Raw genomic sequence first — 13,476 nt, 5'->3', positions numbered from 1 at the left:
AGTATTAATGTAAGCCTTACTTGTGACTAATAAATAAACTTTAAAATTTTTTTTTTTATCTGGTTCATCTGGAAATATAATCCTTCTGATGTGGTTACAAGTTGGAGGCCTGCAATCCATGAGTAAAATAACTCAATGCTTTTCCCAAACAGTGACATGGTTACTTAACTACAGGTTTTTCTTCCAGAAACTCACTCATTCCCCCTCCAGATGCTGCGTTAGTGACTGTCGGCTGATTTATTCTTGTCGCCAATTTTGCAGTGTGATATCATGACGAGGAAGCCTTGAATCATAACAGCAATTTATTGAAGGAAAGATAAAACTATATCCAAACCATCTCAGTACAGATCAAGTTTCACCAACTCCCGGTCTCATACTAAAGGTTCTCTTCCATCAGGACCTGTGTCCTAACACCCAATAAGTGTTAGATCATGCGCTTTGTCCTGATAGGCCCCAAGAAGGTCCCATGACCCATGAAAACCACAGAAATGTTTAAAGCACCACTCCTTATTACTGCATTTCATGACAAGTTAATTTTTCATAACTGCTGTTATCCTGAATTAGACTGTTCCTAAAATGTGCCAATTTATTAAGTATAAGCAGTTTGGTGTCAGGTGGTTATGCCCACTCAGAACTTGCTTGAGGTTGTCTGCGCTAACTTCATTTCACACCCTTATTGGCATGGAGCTAGGAATACATTGTGTGAGATTCTATGGCCTCCCTCGTCCAGAAACCGTAAAATCCTGCCCCAGGTCAACGGACCGTTCCATGGTCTGTCCCTCTACCACTCCCATTCCCATGGCAGGCGGGATGGTAAAATTCCGGCCATTATCCTTTATTGTTTGATCCTGGGCTGACATCAAATGAGGGCTCAGAGATGCAAAGGCAGAAGGTCTTATGTATGGGATTGCCCAGCCGTGAGAGGAATTTTCTGTCACTGGCACGTTGATATTTGGTGGGCCAGGTCACTGAAGATTTCTCAAATTAATTCAGGACAATTTTTTGGAACAATGATGGTGGGGGGGAGGGGATGGGAGATTGACCTTAAATGGCAGTGCAGAGCTGGTGTTGCAAATTATTTTACACTGCTATATTGAAGTAATAACAATTGGAGGGCTGGTTATCTCTATTGAGTAGATGGTTAGCATGTGGTTCAGAATAATGCCAACAGCATGGCTTCAAATTCTATTCCGCTAAGGCAGGCTTGAGACCTGCCTCCTCACTCTAGCCCTGAGAGTGGAAGGCAACGGCAAACCTCCGCTGACAAAAACTGCCATGAAAAACAGCTTAGGATGAATCCGAACACAATGAGACAAGGACCTACTCTTGGGCAGAGCACACATACCATACTTAACCATTGAAATGGACAGAAGAGTGAGTTGGGTGGGGTGTAAGCCAGGCTGTGGATTCAATATCACTCATTTTGCACTGGTCCCCAGATGGCTTTTTCCCTGCTGTTTCAGATTTAACAAAGCAAGAGGCCATACAAGACTTAGTGGCGAGTATTGAACGAGAGTTAATTAACAATCTGACCGGCAGGAAACATCTTGGGAATGGAGACCATAAATGAACTTTTAGTTTAAGAGGGACAAGGAAGAGTCACATACCAAGCTTGCAATTTTAAGTAAGGCAAACTTTAAAGTGACCATATTAAACTGGGTTAAATTTTATTAGGGAAATCAATAAGTAGTTGGTTGTATTTGATTCAATAGAAAGCCAGCACTTAGCACAAAAAAGGCAAAAGCTTTACTGATGCAGTTAAACACCAGTGTGAGGAGATAGTTAATTAATAGGTTTACAAATTTAAGAAGTGGAAATCCAGCAGACAGTGAGAGATATAAGCAGCAATAAAGGGATATGAAGAAAGTAATAAAGGTTGCAGAAAGGGATCATAAATAAAGTTGCAGGGACTATCAAAATTAATGGTAACATATATTTTTAATCTGCATTAGGAGAAAGAGTGTGATAAGAGGAAATGTGAGTCTATTTAATGAATGCAGAGGAGACTGTAATGGACAATAAATTTGTTGAGGATCAGAAGACAAGATGCCTTTGTACAGGGAAACCTAAAACAGGTCAAAGGGGGGATTTAATATAAGTTTTTGAAATGGCAATGGAGAAAGTAATAGAACTTACGAGAGACAAACCTACAAAATCTGATAGCTTCTAACCATAAGTCTTAATAGGAATAGGTCAGGAAATTGTAGGTGCATTCACCATATCAGTAACACTCATAAAGATGGGATTGCGGAGTGTCAGTAGCATTGTTAACAGGGGTTAGAACTGATTTTAATGCTTCCAACTTTACCTGGGGAACTAATCTGCTAAATGAGTTGGAACGATCCAAAGTGTCCAACTTTAACTCAGAGTTTTGGAAGGTTCCAGCCACAGGGAAATTGACCATTGGAAGTTGAAAAGGTCATGGGAGAGATTGAGGGGGTGGGGGAGGTGTCAGTGGGGTTGGGATGAGGGGGAGATTGGTGGTATGGTTGGGGGGGGTGGGAGGAAATTGAGAGTAGGTCAGGGATGTAGAAGGTTGTGGTGGGAGTAAGGGAGAGGTTGGGAGGTGCACAGGATGTTGGGAGTAAATTGAGGGTGTGTGTGCAGGGATGGGGGGAAGGTGTGGGGTAGGTCAGTGGGGTGGTTGTTGGGCATCAGAGGGACCTGCGTGTTACGCCTGGGGTGGGGGGTGGGGGGGGATGGGTGTCTTATGGTGACAGCATTTTTGGGTCAGTTCACATCAGGGTGTTGGGCCTTTGGGGATTGGATCGGATCAAGTTGGGTCGGGGTTGGGTGGGGATGAGTGTCAGGCCTGGCTGGGGGTTAAGGGGGGAGAGAGCCCTGTTGGTTGGGAGAATCCCATGGATTGGAAACTCCTATTGTGAGGTGGGGTTGTTGTGGGGGAGGGGGGGAGCAGAGGAGGGGGGGTGGCGTTGCTAGGCAGGATTGATGAAGTCCATTGGGTCTGTACAATAATTATCAAGAATTTAGAGGAGGTTATAATTCTTCTAACTTTTTCAGGGTAGCTATTGATGTATTCTGATGGGAACCATCCAAAGTTTGTGATTTAACTCATATTTTCAGATAGTTCCCAATGCAATGTAATTATCCGGGGACAGTTTGCACTTCCAGGCAATTGCCAAGCAAATCTTACCTGTGAACCTCCAAAGGGGATCTCTCAGTACACTTTTGGGGGCCCCCTTCAGATTTGGGGTTCCGCCCCTCCCTCCTGGTCTAACCCTGAAGTTATGGTAACCCCCCTCCTGACCCTCCAGGGTGTCCCCTCTGGATTGGTGCCTGGCAGAACGTCCTTCAAAAGGCACTCGTGAGCATTAGGGGCGGCATGGTAGCACAGTGGTTAGCACTGCTGCTTCACGATGCCAGGGACCTGGGTTCGATTCCCGGCTTGGGTCACTGCCTGTGTGGAGTTTGCACATTCTCCCCATATCTGCGTGGGTTTCCTCCGGGTGCTCCGGTTTCCTCCCACGGTCTGAAAGATGTGCTGGTTAGGTGCATTGATCCGAACAGGTGCCAGACTGTGGCGACTGGGGGAATTTCACAGTAACTTCATCACAGTGTTAATGTAAGCCTTACTTGTGACTAATAAATAAACTTTACTTTTTACTTTACTTTAAATAGCAGTAAACTTCTGAGAGTCAGTGGCAGCAAGTTGATCTCAGGATGGTGAGCCATAAGCAACTTCCTCCAGAGTGAGAAGGAGAAGTGACTTGTCAGTTAATTCAAGTAATGCACTGCCATTGCCTAGAATATCCGGTACTTGCACGTGTTTGGAGAGTCAGTGTCGATGGGCTGAATTATCATTCTATGACGGCTTCAGGCAAGATCCAATCGGCATGTATAACTGTACCTCAGTTCTCATAAAAGTCACCATGACCACTGACCTCTGACATTTTAATCAGATTTGCTTTAAAATCCAAGCAAAATTAATTAACGTGCCTGGTATGCAATGGCTACAACTCCAAAATAAGGTGGACTTCAAAGACTTCATCAATACAGTAGATCATCTGCAAAAGAGTGACTTCTATCTCTCTAACAAAGCCAGACCATCAATTGATCAATGATTCATCATTAATACATGCTTAACGTCAAAAAAAGTGATGGGACATTAAGTTGATGCTCTGTCTTGTTACTTTTATCAAAGAACTATAAGTATTTCACAAATAATTAATGGGCCTTTCTGGAACTCGGAGAGGCGGCAGAGCAAGTAAATCCAAGTTATGTGAGACAGACCAAGAGACTGCTTTAATTGAAGGAATGCTGCCAGTGGTGTCTGTGGAATTGGTTCGGGGATGAGAAGAATTTTGCAGCATATAATTTCCTCTACCCTTAAGCTGAAGAGCAGAACAATTAACCGATATCATTTTCTCAAGCCAGCCCTTTTTTTTGGTCTGTATGACATTTAATTTATTCAATTTTAATTTATTGCATAATTGATCTTCTCATATTTATTACATTACATTCAAATGTTATTAAAATGGAAACAAAAAATTCTGCAAGCATTTCGGATTTAGGGCCCAATTTTACCATTGCGTTGTGTCTGTTTTTGGGCCCGAAAACTTGGTAAAGTTGGGCGTGAGGCGAATAGCGCGATCCGCGCCCGCCTCTGCGCTGGTTCCCCCTTTACCAAGGTCTGAAAATGGACGTGATCGGGACCGCGCCCAAAATGGGCGTGACATCAATTTAAATGCATTTGCATGCATTTAAATAGACTTAATGGGCTCGACGCCCAAACTTACCGGCACTTCCCCCTTTACCATCGCGTTCGCCCATCCAGATTCGGCGTGAAACTCACATGCTCGGCAAAGGTCTGTTTCGGGCGCTCCAGCTTCTGAAGAGGTAAGTTCAGAGCTTCCGGCGGCTCTCTGACTCAAATCGGTGGTGGGGGCAGGGAGGGTGGGAGGTGGGCCAGATCATTCTATGGTGGAGGGGGGGGAAGAGGGAGGCCAGTTCGTTCTCTGGTGCGGGGGGGGAGGGGAGGAGGAGGGAAGCCAAGTCATTCTCTAGTGGGGGCGTGGGGGGGAGGAGGACGGAGACCAGATCATTCTCTGGTGGTGGAGGTGGAGCGGGGAGGGGAGGAATGCCAGATCGTTCTCTGGTGGGGGAGGGGGGGTAGTGGGGGGAGCGGGAGGAGGCGGGTCAGATCATTCTCTGGTGGGGTGCAGGAGGAGGGAGGCCAGATGGTTCTCTGGTGGGGAGGGGGGCAGGGGCATGGGGGGGGGGTCCACTGCCACTCTGTGGGGGATCAAGGGGCAGAAGGGGGGACCACTGCCACTCTGTGAGCAATGGGTGGGGGGGGGAAGGGGGCAGGGGGGTCACGATTGATCTGGGTAGCAGGGGGCGGGTGGATAAGGGGAACAGTTATGTTGTAGGGCAATGTCTGTGGGGGCCATCGCTTCCGGGCTGCTTTATCTGCTCTCTGCGGCCCGGGAGCGATGTGACAGGGGAGTGTTTTTCAATTTTCTTTTACTGCACAGGCGCAGTTGAAGGCTCCAATCGGAGCTGCAGCGCTTCGGGTGTGATAAACCCCACCCACAGTGCGATTCAGACTCGTGACTTTTTTTCAGGCTGAGTGTGTATGGGGGCGCCTGAGAACAGGTTTACAAGTCGGATCTGAATCACGCCCAGCTTCAGGACTTAGAATCAAAATGGTAAAATCGGGCCCTTAGACTCCAGAATAGGTCATTTATATTTGGTTACTCACAGCCATGTTGCACTAACAACAACACTTTAAATTTATGTAGCACCTTCAACTTAGTAGAAGTCAAAAAGGATAGCAAATCATGTGAACATGGTGCAGAATGGAAATACTTATGCCCTAAATTTATCTCATGATGCCCGATACAAACTTAATAGGCAAGGGTATAAAATTGCAGCAGCGAGTGCTCACTGTGAAGGTAATAGTATTCAGAGAAGTAAGATGGAAAAATGCACCATTGAATCATCGAATCCTTCAGTGCAGAAGGAGGCCATTCAGCCAATCAAGCTTGCACCAACCACAATCCCTCCAAGCCCTATCCCTACAACTCCATGCATTTGTCCTAGCGAGTCCCTCTGACACTAAAGGGCAATTTAGCATGGCCAGTCCACCTAACCTGCACATCTTTGGACTTTGGGAGGAAACAAGAGCACCCGGAGGAAACCACCCGCAGACATGGGGAGAATGTACAAACTTCACACAGACAGTGACCTGAGCCAAGAATTGAACCCGGGTCCCTGGCACTGTGAGGCAGCAGTGCTAACCACTGTGCCACTGTGCCACCTGATTATTACCAATAAGTGTGTAAATTGAGAAAGGTGGGCACTCGGTGAGATCTTGGTGTCCTCATGCACCTGTTGCTGAAAGCAAACAACGAGCAATAAAGAAGGTGGATTTAAATATAGGAATAGGGATGTTTTACTGCGATTGTATAGGGTGTTGCTGAGGCCACACCTGGAGTATTGTGTGCAGTTTTAGTGTCCTTATCTGAGGAAGGATGCTCTTGCTATCGAGGGAAAATTGGAAATGTATGGAAACAGAAAATTAAAGAGACCTAGATATCTTCGAAGATCATCTGTATCTTGAGGAGTCGGCATGGCTTTACTGTCCCCTATTTTACTTTGATTGGGATGTACGGCAGCACTGAAACAAATAAAACTAAAGAAATTGATCTGCTGCACATTGACGCACATTTCGGACTGTTAAACACAAATCCCTGCCATTTGCATCAATGGGTGCAGATTATGGTCATGTTCTAGTTTGTCAATCACTTCATGTATATGTTTCTGACTGGATACCAGATGGTCAATCTTACATCAATGACCCTATCTTCAGCGCCTTTTGAGGCAGAGAGTTTCAAAGTCAGAAAAAAGAATTCTCCTCATCTCTGTCCTAAGAGGGCAGCATAAGTTCATAACAACTAGAAGCAGGAGTAAGCCATTTGGCCCCTCCAGCCTGCTCCGCCATTCAATAAGATCATGGCTGATCATTTCATGGACTTAGTGCCACTTACCCACCCACTAAACATAACCTTTAATTCCTTCACTGTTCAAAAATCTATCTTTGCATTAAAACATTCAATGATCTCAATTGCTTCACTGGGCAGAGAATTCCACAGATTCACAACCCTTTGGGTGAAGAAGCTCCTCTTCAACTCAGTCCTAAATCTGCTCAGCCTTATTTTGAGGCTATGCCCCTTCGTTCTGGTTTCACCTGCCAGTGGAAACAGCCTCATTACTTCTATCTTATTTATTGCCTTCATAATTTTATATGTTTTTATCGGATCCCCCCTCATTCTTCTAAATTCCAATGAGTATAGCTCCAGTCTACTCAGTCTCTCCTCATAAGCCAATGCTCTCAACTGCAGAATTAACCTATTTTAAAGAAGTAAAAAAGAACCTAATTTTAAAGAAGTAATATAATAAAGAACGAATTCAAAAAAGATATTATTAAACTAAATGGAGTTTAGAGAAGATTTATGAGGACGCAACCAGGACTTGATGGTTTGAATTATAAGGAGACTTTTTTCTCTGGAGCGTAGGAGGCTTAGGGGTGATCTTATAGAGGTCTATAAAATAATGAGGGGCATAGATCAGCTAGATAGTCAATATCTTTTCCCAAAGGTAGAGGAATCTAAAACTAGAGGGCGTAGGTTAAGGTGAGAGGGGAGAGATATAAAAGTGTCCAGAGGGGCAATTTTTTCACACAGAGGGTGTTGAGTGTCTGGAGCAAGCTGCCAGAGGCAGTAGTAGAGGCGGGTACAATTTTGTCTTTTACAAAACATTTCGACAGTTACATGGGTAAGATGGCTATAGAGGAATATGGGCCAAATGCGGGCAATTGGGACTCGCTTAGTGGTTAAAAGAGAGGGTGGCATGGACAAGTTGGGCTGAAGGGCCTGCCTCCATGCTGTAAACCTCTATGACTATGACTCCAAGTGCCCCCTAGTTCTGGGCTCACCTTGAAGAGGAAACATCCTTTCCATGTCCACCTTGTCAGTACCACTCAGGATCTTATATACTTCAATTAAGTCACACCTCACTCTTCTAAACACCAGTGGAAACAAGCCCAGTCTGTTCAACTTTCCTCATAAGACAACCCACTTATTCCAGGTATCAATCCAGTAAACCTCCTCTGAACCATCGCCAACATATTTACATCCTTCATAAAATAACATTCTTACTTTTATGTTCACTTCTCTCGTAATAAAGAATAGCATTGCATTAACCATTTTAATTACTTGCTGTATCTGTATACAAGCCTTTTGTGACTCATGCACTAGGGCACCTAGATCCCTCTGTACCTCAGAATTCTGCAGTCATTCTTCCTGCCAAAGTGAAAAACCTCACACATTTTTCACATTATACTTCATCTACAAGGTGGAATGTAGCAACTCACCAAGACTCCTTTGGCAGTACCTTCCAAACACATAACCCTCTACCACGTGGAAGGTCTGGAGCACCAAATACATGGAATACCATCTCCTGCAAGACACCTTCCAAGTCACACACCACCCTGCCTTGGGAATATACCACCATTCCTTGGTTAAATCCTGGAATCCTCTCCCTAACATGGATGTGCCTGCATCACATGGTCTGCAGCGGTTCAAGAAAGTGGTTCACCACAACCTTCTCAAGGGCAATTAGGGCTGGGCAATGAATGCTGGTCTACAAGTGATGTCCACATCCCATGAAAGAACTTTGAAAAGCCTCACACTGTGGGGAAACATAGCCGCCAATGATAGTCCCAGAATTTGCTACTTAATGATGAGAGGTCAAGGTGACTATTCAATTTTAGGGATGGGCGGGCTCTCAAAGCTGGAGGGCCCATAGGAGGGCCTTGAGCTGAGAAGGAGAATAAGCTTGCCGTTCAGGTAAGAGAGAGAGAGAGAGAGAGAAAGAAGACCCCTCGAGGAACTAACAGTCAAATGGGATAATAAGAATACTGGTCTGATCTGGTCTTGTACACTTTAAAATGGAACACTAGTAAAACAGGAAAATCAGAATACTGGTCCAAACTGTTTTTTTTCTTCTGTCCTTTATTTATTAGTTACAAGTAAGGCTTACATTAACACTGCAATGAAGCTACTGTGAAATTCCCCTAGTCGTCACAGTCCAGCGCTTGTTCGGGTCAATGCACCTAATCAGCACATTTTCCAGAATGTGGGAGGAAACTGGAGCAACTGGAGGAAACGCATGCAGACACGGGGAGAACATGTAAACTCCACACAGACAGTGACCCAAGCCAGGAATCAAACTAGGGCCTCTGGCGCTGTGAAGCAGCAGTGCTAACCACTGTGCTACCGTGCCATCCTCCATTTTAAGGCACACTCTCTCTGTCTTTCATGCTTTTAAATTTAAAAGTGTTTCAGCAACTGGTCCACAATTGTAGAGAGGAAACCCTGTGCTGTGCCCAGCCAGTCAGGCAGAGATTCAAAGCCTGCCTGCAACGTTGACTCCCCCAATCTGCCACCCTTTGGTTTAAGAAATTTCTTCACCCATTTCTCTCAGCCCCAGAAACAAATAGACATGAGTGTTAGGTTAAGGCAAATCAGTCTTAAGCATAGACTTTAAAATTACTAATAATAGTAATTGCCAAAATAACCGGAATTTTAAAGGTGTCATTTATTGCTGGTTACTACCTTCATGACCAGTACAGTGGTCGTTGTTTAAAGAATATTTTAGCTTGAAGTCGCATTCCGGATGGGTCGGGTTTCTCTCTGAAGTGACAAAAGATAACATTAACAATATTGCTGCACAGGTTGCCAGAGGCTTAACCCTGTGCTGTCCTCACCTGGAATTTTCCCAGCCCTGTGGAAGTGGCAAGTGGTGGGGGGATGGGATGTGGCAGGTCGGGTGTAGGGGGTGCATAGTGTGGTGATGTTCAAAAGGAAACACATTCAACGGACTCCTTTGTGTGTTCCTGCCTCCTTATTCATTTCCTGGAGTCAATGGCAGGTAATCAGTTGGAACACCAAGACAGGCCGAGGTCAAAAAAGCCATATCATACTTTGGAACACATCTGCTGAGAAATGGTTTCAGTTGGAAGCATTTGCCCTGCGGATGGTTTGGATAGGTTGTAATGGATAACAGGATGTGGCAGCCAGGTCCAGCATTGGGATTGTCAGTCCATCGAGTCCTGCTTTTTCCTTCATCATATACCTGAGGAGCACATACCATTCTCAGTGGGGCTGCCTGCCTCCTTTCCCTTCAGTAACTCTGATTGGACTACCCAAGTCTAATGCCAGCCTGATCTTTCTAATTCAATAGGGCGGGACAGTAGCACAGTGATTAGCACTGCTACCTCACAGTGCCAGGGACCCGGATTCCATTCCCAGCTTGGTTCGCTGTCTGTGTAGAGTCTGCACATTCTCCCCGTATCTGCATGGATTTCCTCCGGGTGCTCTGGTTTCCTCCCACAGTCCGAAAGGCATGCCAGTTAAGTGCATTAGCCATGCTACATTCTCCCTCAGTGTACCCGAACAGGCGCCAGAGTATGGCGACTCGGGGATTTGCACAGTAACTTCATTGCAGTGTTAATGTAAGCCTACTGGTGACACTAATAAATAAACTTTAAACTTAATTGGATGGTGAATGCAAAGACAGTCTAATTGATCACCTCCGCATGATGGCGGCAGAGCATGCACCATTGGTACAAGTAGGGTCAGGACCCAGAAATGGTTCTGATATGTGAAACTTTTCTAATTAGTGAAAATTCCAGCTATTTCTCTTTCTTGCAAGAACAAGCATACAGAGCCATAATTGGCAGCTTCCCCCCTGTGTCTTTTTAGGTAACTGGAATAATTTTATATCAAGTGGTTTTGTAGCACAACCACACATAATGTAGACAAACATACATCGTCAAATTATTGTTATTGTTTAGTAAGATATCTATTTTCACTGGTATTTTTCCATAGGGAGTATACATTAGTATGCTAATGGCTCAACTGGTTTATACAATGCATAGGTGATCATACGATAGATGCGCTGAGTTAGCTATTTCAGATGGTAATGTGCCATAATTGGATTCAGCGCACCTTGATTAGGGAAGGAAACCTAGAAATCAAACACAGAATATAGGAGAAGTAGGCCATTTGGCCCTTTGAGCCTGCTCCACCATTCATTATGATCATGGCTGACCATTAGATGCAATATCCTGATTGTGCCTTCCCCTTTATCAATTAATCCCTTTAGTCCCAAGAGCTATATCCAATTTCTTCTCGCAATCACACAACATCTTGGCCTCAACTACTTTCTGTGGAAGTGAATTCCATAGATTCACCACTCTCTGGGTGAGGAAATTTCTCCTCACCTCAGTCCTAAAAGGTTCATCCCTTATCCTCAAACTATGACCCCTAGTTCTGAACTCCCCCACCATCAGGAATATTCTTTCTGAATCCACCCTGTCTAATCCTGTTAGAATTTTATAAGTTTCCATGGGATCCCCTCTCACTCTTCGGAACTCCAATGAATATAATCCTAACCAACTTAGTGTCTCTGCATATGACAGACCTGCCATCCCAGGAATCAGCCTGGTAAACTTTCACTGTACTCCCACTATAGCAAGGACATTCTTCTTCAGATAAGGACACCAAAACTGCACTGAATACTCTCGGTGTGGCCCCACCAATGCCGTATACAATTGCAGTAAAACATTCCTATCCCTATACTTGAATCCTGTCACTATCTCCTTTTTCACTTTACACTATTTTATTGAGAACCCTCTGAGATTTCACATTCTTGACATTGAGTCAGGGCAGAATGGGATTTGGCTGTGAATCTTCTCACGTTCTCTGTATGACTGTCATGGTTCATGTATGAATAAACGGCCACTGAAGTGAGGTAAGGGAGGGTACCTAATTCTCAAACCATCACCTTCAGTAGCACAACAGAGAAAGATGTCAAGAGCATTTTGAAAAGGTACCAATAAAAATGAAGATGATTCGACCATCTGGATATAGCATCTACATATTGGTTACATTCCATTAAATAATGCAATTGTTTTTTCATCCCTGTGTCTGGATCAAATATATACTTGTCTGTAGTTTACCATAGCCCATTCAATCACTCATTCCAATAAGGATTAACTAGAAGAATCAGGAATTGCCTGTTTCAGGTTGCTTTCAGAGATTTCTTTTGGACATATTCTTGCAAACAAGATAACAGATTCTTATTCACTTACACTCATTCCAATAGTACTTAGGTTTGTTTATACTGGGAAGATACATGAAACATCATACATCGTAACATCACATAACTCTATATTACCATCATGGTGATTGAGCTCTTATAAAAGTCACGACCCTTTCCCAAAGGCAAGAAATACATTTCTACAATATATATGCAAAAAATAAGCAATTAGCTATCAAACATCAAAAGGTCAAAGTAATTAAATGAGTGATTCTGGATGGGGGAAAAGCCTATTTGACGATCACATTGTCGTTGAAAATACTTTTATCACATCAACACTTGCAATTTGGTCTTTTCTTGAGCATGTACCATTATTTTAACAAAGGCTATTCTATGCAGACTATTAATGGGAGTGACATTCTTCGTCTAACTCCAGGACCAGCAATCTGCTAAAAACACCCAGAGGCTGATGATTTTCAGTGGTGCTGTTGAAGCTTATTTGATTTTATAGCTCATAGTTTTATAGTTTCAAATTGTGCAATATAAGCCCTGTTCTCCCTGATCTCCCCACTCTCCCCAGACGCAAAAGTACTTCACTTTACTACTTTGTAATGATTTCCAGCTTTGATTTTGTTTCGCCCCCTTTACAATTTTCTGTTATTTCCATGAAACCTTTTAGCTGATGCATACATCCGGTGACTACTTCAGTGGAATTTTATTTCTGAGAGAGAATGGCGGTTTCTCTTAGCCTATTTTTCCTCAGTGACCTCTGAATTCACTGCGTTGCAAATTACAACCATCAACCAGCTGAAACTATCAATTCTAATTCTCAAACCAGGGCACAGAATCAATTCTTCGATTGAAGCCAAAAGATTAGTCACTGGTGATCTTTTAGGGCTCAGCAGCACATAATCACTGGTTCATTGTGATTTAAACCCAATGCCCCATCTTTGTCATTTAAAGTCAATAACATCAACAAAGATACAAAAAAAATCAAATGGCAGTTTCTTTAATGGATTTTTCGTAAAATGCACCAGTTTTAAAGTGCTATCTGCTGTGGGGACATGCTTTTCAATCTCATCCAGAGCTAAGCACAATGCTCAATCAGATCAAATTAATAACAAATGATAAAATTTGCCTCCATTTTCTATTGGAAAGCAGGTGTTGATAATGGGCCTGACGTATCCCTTTACAGGCCCAGCCTGGTCCTTCTCCAGTGTCTCCTCTTGGACTTGTACTGATCTTGTAGCCGGTTTTCATGCGGATCCACTGTGGAATCGGCCGGTTCTGCTTCATCTTCTCAGCGACGAATCGTTTCATCCTGAAGGTTTTGTGGGATGGCATGGCCGC

The sequence above is a fragment of the Mustelus asterias genome, chromosome 1 (genome assembly GCF_964213995.1).
Source record: "Mustelus asterias chromosome 1, sMusAst1.hap1.1, whole genome shotgun sequence".
Lineage (NCBI taxonomy): Eukaryota > Metazoa > Chordata > Chondrichthyes > Carcharhiniformes > Triakidae > Mustelus > Mustelus asterias.
Note: the sequence above shows the minus strand (reverse complement) of the source record.